Source organism: Octodon degus, unplaced genomic scaffold (genome assembly GCF_000260255.1).
Source record: "Octodon degus isolate 3935 unplaced genomic scaffold, OctDeg1.0 scaffold00065, whole genome shotgun sequence".
NCBI lineage: Eukaryota > Metazoa > Chordata > Mammalia > Rodentia > Octodontidae > Octodon > Octodon degus.
This window is the reverse complement of record NW_004524641.1, coordinates 9,371,616-9,378,231: the sequence shown is the minus strand read 5'-3', so window position 1 is coordinate 9,378,231 and position 6,616 is coordinate 9,371,616.

Sequence of the window (6,616 nt, the reverse complement as noted above, 5' to 3'; positions counted from 1 at the left end):
AGCCGCTAAACTACCTCCCCTGCCCAGGTGATGTTTTTAGATACAATACCAAAAGTCCGGTCCCTGAAAAAAAATCAATAATTGGATTTTGTCAAAGTTTAAAATATTTTCTGTGACTGATACTGTTAAGAGAAGGAAAAAAAATAAGCTAAAAACTGGGGGCAGGGGGAATATGTATAAGTCACATATCTTGTAGATTCATAATCAGAATATATATAGAATAACACAACAGGATAAAAATAACCCAGTTTTAGAATGGGTAAAAGGTCTGAACTGACAGTTCAACAAGGAAGATGTATGGTTGGCATGTAAGCATATGAAGAGATGTCCAACTGTGGAGGACCACTTGGGTGACTCTCCTTGAAAGAGAAGCAACTGTCTCCATTTTGGTCAGCAGCCTGACCCAACTTCCATGTATTAACATGGACTGAGCTGGCTATGACTTTTCCTTATCCCTTCAATTGGCTTTAAGCAATGCATATTGATCTAGCATGGTGCTGATGGTAGTCTTTGAAGACACCACCTACTGCTCCCTAGTGTGAGCCAGGTCAAGACAGGATGAAAAGCCAATGCTCCACACTGTAAGACGGGATCAGATAGAGGCTATGACTTCCTGGGGCTTAAAAGATTACACATCAGAGCTGAAGCACCAATCCCAAAACATTAGATATTATCTCAGTTATGTAATGCAGGTTACTCTCTGCATGTCTTTCTCTCTGCATATTGCAGAGATAAATGCAGGCCTCCTACCTAGCCCAGCTCATGGCACTCACCTACTTCCTGCCACTCTCAGGCACTCATCCTAAAGCCACTCCTCTTACATGAATAAAATCCGGGTTCAGGCTTGTGTCGAGGACTTTGTTCCTGATAGCCATCATCATGGCTGGACTTAGGACTCCTTGGCTCCCCATAACTACAAAGATGCTTTAATGTCTATTCTCCTTGCTGTGGGTTGTTCTGGATGTGGTAGATTGGAATTAACTTGATGGGATTCCAGTAACTTAACCATGGGGTTACAAAGATAAACTTCCCAGACCAAGACTAACAACAGGAAAGCTCTCTATATTCAATAGTATTTGTCATGAGGGAAATGAAAATTAAACTGACTATTGAATACACCCTAATAGAACAGTTAAAATTCAAAGAAACTGACAATACCACATGCTAGCCAGGAAGAAGAACAATAAGAGTGCTCAGTTAGTGCTGGTGAGAATGAAAACAGTACAGCCACTTTGAAAGATAACTTGGTGGGGCAAGGGAGATAACTTAGTAGAAAAAGCACCTGCCTGGCAAGTGCAGGGTCCTGAGTTCAATCCCTGGTACCTCCACAAAAAAAAAAAAAAAAGATAACTCAGTGGTTGATTACAAGCATACATTAACCATACAATGCAGCAATCTACTCGAGGTATTTACTCAGGTGAATTGGAAACTTATACCCACACAGAATATTTGATGGTTATAGCAACTTTATTGGCAATTACCCCAAACTGGGAAAAACCATCATGTCCTTCAATAGATAAATAGAAAAGCAAAGGATGGCATGTGTGTATAATAAGGATACTTTTCAGTTAAAAAAAAAAAGCTATAAAGTCACACAACAATATCAATGGCATTTTCTTGGGGCTGGTGAGATGGCTCAGTGGTCAAAAAACACCTACTTAGAACAAGCTTAGCAAAGTACAGGGACCGCGGTTCAATCCCCCAGCACCACATGCCAGCCAGCCCCGCCTCTTGGTGGGCTGGGCTGGCCACACACACATATATATAGATGGCATTTTCTTAAATGAAAGAAACCAGACTCAAATGGCTATACATTGTGTGATTCTATTCATATGACATTCTGGAAAAAGTAATACTATAAGGTTGGAAGCAAATTTAGCAGTTACCAGGACTAAAGAGGAAGACTTATTGGAGAACACAGGCACAATTTAAGCAACAAAACATTCCATTTTGAACCCCCCCATAAAGAATAACATTGTATTAACCTAAGTATAAAATAGGAGATAGGGATGTAGCTCAGTGGTAAAGTGTTTGCCTGCTATGCATGAAACTCTGGGTTCAATCCCCAGCATTGCCAAAAACAAGCAAACAAAAACACAGCAAAACAAAACCTAAATATAAAAGAAATGTACATGAGCTCATAGTGACAAAAGTTATTTAATAAAAAGGTAAATGGAAGAGAAAGGGCAAAATTCCTTACAAAAATCTCAATTGTTTGTATAAATAATCCTTTTTCAGGAAGTGGAGTGTAATTCCCTTTTGAGGATGGCTATACACAGGGACATGCTCCCACAGGGAGAGGGAGAAAGAGTGGATTTATTACTAAGGCAGACAAAACCTTAAATGATTGATTGAGGTTAGCATCACCAGTGATACAGGGATGATATCAGAAAAACGTAACTTCTGACCTGCCAGATGTCAGATATGCTGAGTTTGTTTCTCTCAAATATCAAAGAACGAATTTCAGGGGACGGAGGAGGTTAAGAGTAATAGTTTTAGTAAGAGAAAGTCTTACTAGAAGACTGAGAGAGAGGAGGGATCCCGAATGGCCACAGAAGCTCTTTGTCAAATCACAAGGGAGTACAGCATGGGTCAAACTACAACCAACCTATAGGATTTCAAGTAATATCTAATGAGCTAATATTGCTCCCATAGGGAAACAGGTCACGTAGCAAGCGTGCATGGAGAGAACAAACGAACTCGACAGGGAGGGTCCAGGTGTCTGTCTCTCTAGAGACACATGCAGGCCTGGCATTGCTTTTCCATCCTGAGGCCTGGATCTCTTCAGATTCACCTCTGGTTACAGTCCTGAAGTCTTTATTTTTTGTACTGACTTCTTTGAGAGCTCAATCCCCCTCTATATTTATTTCTATCTAACAGTAGTCTATAATAATAAGGCATATCAGTAGCATACAGTCCTGAAATGAATGATGAGAATAGCATTTTCCCAAATCTATGACCTCAGTTTGATCATGAGAAAAACAGTAGACACACCCAAATGAAAATACATTCTGTAGGATATCTGAATAGCGCTCTCTGAAACTGCCAAGGTCCAGAAAAACAAGAAAGACTGAGACACCGTCACAAGCCAGAGACAGGAAACATAATACACAACTACAATGGAGGATCCTGAACTGAATCCTGGAACAGAAAAAAAATTAGTGGAAATACTTATGAAATTTATAGAGTTTTGTTAGTGATGCGCAAATGTTGGGTTCCTTGTTTCAGCAAATGTACACATTTGATGTAAGGTGTTTACAGAAAAGAAAACTGAGTGAAGAGTATATGGGAACTCTTCATACTATCTGCAGCTTTTCTGCAAATATGAAATTGTTCTAGGGAGTTTAGTTAAAAATAAACAAATACAAGGGCTGGCGAGATAGCTCAGCAGTCTAAAGCGCCTGCTTAGGCAAGCTGAGGCAGACACAGGGGACCGTGGTTTGATCCCCAGCACCACATGCCGTGCCAGCCCTGCCCTCAGGTAGGCTGAGCTGGCCTACATAAATAAATAAATAAATAAATAAATAAATAAATAAATGCTTGACAATAATGGTAATGGGAACATTACAGAAACAAAAGAACAATAAGCTGAGATGATCCTACCAGCCTACACCACACCACTCGAAAGTCTCCTTGATCACCTGATTACAGGAGACAGCACAGGTTTACCAAGCATCGCTCTAGTGTGGGACTCTTCAAACTTTGTGTACATCAGAATGAATGATGACTCCTGAAACTGGGGCTCACTGAAGTAAACTAGCATTTGGATTTGTGTATTTTTATAATGTTCCCTGGTGCTCCTTATAGGTATCCAAATTAGAGAACCACTACTCTGGTGCTTCCTAGTAACATAACTACTATACTGCTCTTTACTCACTGATTCATCAACCATTTAGTAAGCAACTATTTTATGTTTACCCTTTGTCAGGACTAAGCAGCAGGCAGAGGGGAGGAACATCCCTTGTGGGCCTTATGTTTTAATACACAGATAAATGCACACTGAGGAGTCTTTCCTTGTATTTCTCAGTTCTAAATCCTCAAAGAGAAAACATGATCCCCCTAGTTATCATCACCTATCTGCTTTCAGAAGAACTTCTAAGGGCCAACTCATGTTGGTAGTAATCAGGAAGTGTTGGTTACCTTCAGGTCATGGGTTTCCCTACTCCAGGTAGCGGTGGTTGAGTGAGGGTCTATGAAATAGGATAGGGCTCTCAGCAAAACAGACTAAGCAGTCACGCTTTCCCGGGCTAGTCTAGAGGCAAAAAGTAAGGCTGTGCTATTCAATAGGACAAAAATGACGCTTCTGTCATCAACTAGTTATTTATCAGAACTCAAAAATAATGAATCCCAGGAAAAGCACACAAATGCTTGTTCCAGAAAAATAAACTGCTTCTGCTTTGATTTTTTTTAGCTTGTAGATATTTGCTTTTGCTGGACTTTGCCTTCCTGATGCGCACGATGTTTCAAAATGCCAACTTGCCTGTAGCATATTCCTACTCCCATTGTGACTGACTTGGACAAGAATCTCTCATAGGTTCTCCTCTGTCATGTCGTGTTTATTTTTATTAGCCTAGGCAACATTCTTTACATTTTATTCTTTGCTCTCTGTTTGAGTGTATTCTTTAAATAAAAGGGGAAAGACAACTGGCACCAGGAACGAGAGCAGTGGTTATGACATTTTTCCATTCCAAATACAGGCAACCTTGTACCTCACCTTTTATCAACTGCTACTTTTAAAAATATTTTGTAAAGTATCAAGAGTAGCCATATAGGGCTGGAGAAATAGCTCAGTAGAATAAGCTCCTGCCTGGCAAGCGCAAGGTCCTGAGCTCAATCCCCGGTACCAGAAATGAAAAATAGTAGCCATAAAGGCAACTTATTAACTGAGTCTGTAAAAATGAAAAGCTTTAAAGCTATTCATCACGCACATTAAATTGAAATCAACAAATACAAGTGCTAAAAAAAGATACAATTATTACACTGTGTTTCCAGCCCAAAATCAGGGATTTAAAGGTGAAAAGAAGTGACTGTTCCCTGAATGAATGGACCATAAATGGTAGAGAACAGACCTGTGATGAGGAGGAAGAGGAGGATACTCATGATGATGTTATCAAAAATGAAGCAACTAGGAGCACAGAGTGAGAAGAGGATCATTTTGAACTTAGCAAAAGATAACTAACATTTGAGATAAAGCTATGGGACAGTTGAGATTTTTCTAAGTAGAAAATGTAGGAAACGACATTCAAGACTGTTATGGTTTGTGTTTAGATGTCCCTCCAAAGACTCATGTGGGCATATAGGTAGGGCTTTTTCAGAGGTGACTAGATCTAGAGTATGTGCTCCTGGAAACTGAATGGTGGTTGTTTGGAGTAAGGGTATGAGTGCTTCCCATCCTAAGTAACTTAGAGAAAAGGAGTAAAAGACTTTTTTTTTTTTTTTTGCGGCACTGGGGAATTGAACTCAGGACCCTGCGCTTGCCAGGAAACCACTTATTCTATTGAGTTATGCCCCCAACCCCAATAAAAGGACTAGAAAGAGCTGTGGTCATCCCTTGTTGCTTTGCTATCTTCTTCCTGCCATGAACTGTCCCTCCACTATGGTACCTGTCTGTCATGCCACCCTGCCTTGGAACCAGCTAATTATGAACTGAAACCTCTACAAACTGCAAGCTAAATAAATCTTTCTTCCTTTAACTGAGGTTGTTGGTTATTTTGTCTCAGCAATGAGAAAAGTAACTAACACAAAGACATAGTGATCAGCATGGATAAAACTGAAAGAATAAGAAAGAAAATGGCCTACAGAGGAAAGAGCAAATAGTTGCTCATGTGCTGACAAACACAGCCTAACCCTAAGGAAGGGCTCGTCTTGCTCATGGTCTACCAAAGACCCAGACCCTGCATTCTGCGAGCCATGGCTAGCATCAGGTAAAAAACGGCCCCAAAATTGTGACCACTGAACATAGCAATAGTTTGTGAAGCCCCTCATGAAGAGGTTTACTAACCAAAACCAAGTTAAATATCTCAGAGGTAAACACTGTAACACTTAGTTCATATCCTTCAAATCTGTGTGTGTGTGTGTGTATCTACACACACACACACACACACACACACAGAGAGAGAGATTTGGAGGATTATATATATACATATTCAGTAATACGTGTTTTGAGTTGAGCATGCATATGCCTATACTTACAGCTACTCTGAGTCTGAAACAAGAGGATCACAAGTTCAAGGCCAGCCTGCCGGGGCAACTAGCAAGATCCTGATTCAAAGTAAAAAATGAAAAGGGCTGAGAATATAGCTCAGTGCTGGGGATACAGCTCTGCAGCATAAGTGCCTGCCTGGCAAGCACAAGGTCCTGAGTTTGATCTCTGGTACCACACACACACACACAAAAACAATGTACCCAGCTCTGAGTTCAATCCCCAGTACCACATCAAAAATATACTTTGTTAAATTCTGTATCACTTGTAATTTTTTGTTTTAATCCTAATTTGTACTCTTTTTAAAAAATAAAACAATGTAAAAATAAATAAATGATAGAAGTGAAAATTACAATTACTGACAGGAAACATTTGTCATAGGAGTTCAACAGTAGGTAGAAGAAAGAATAAACA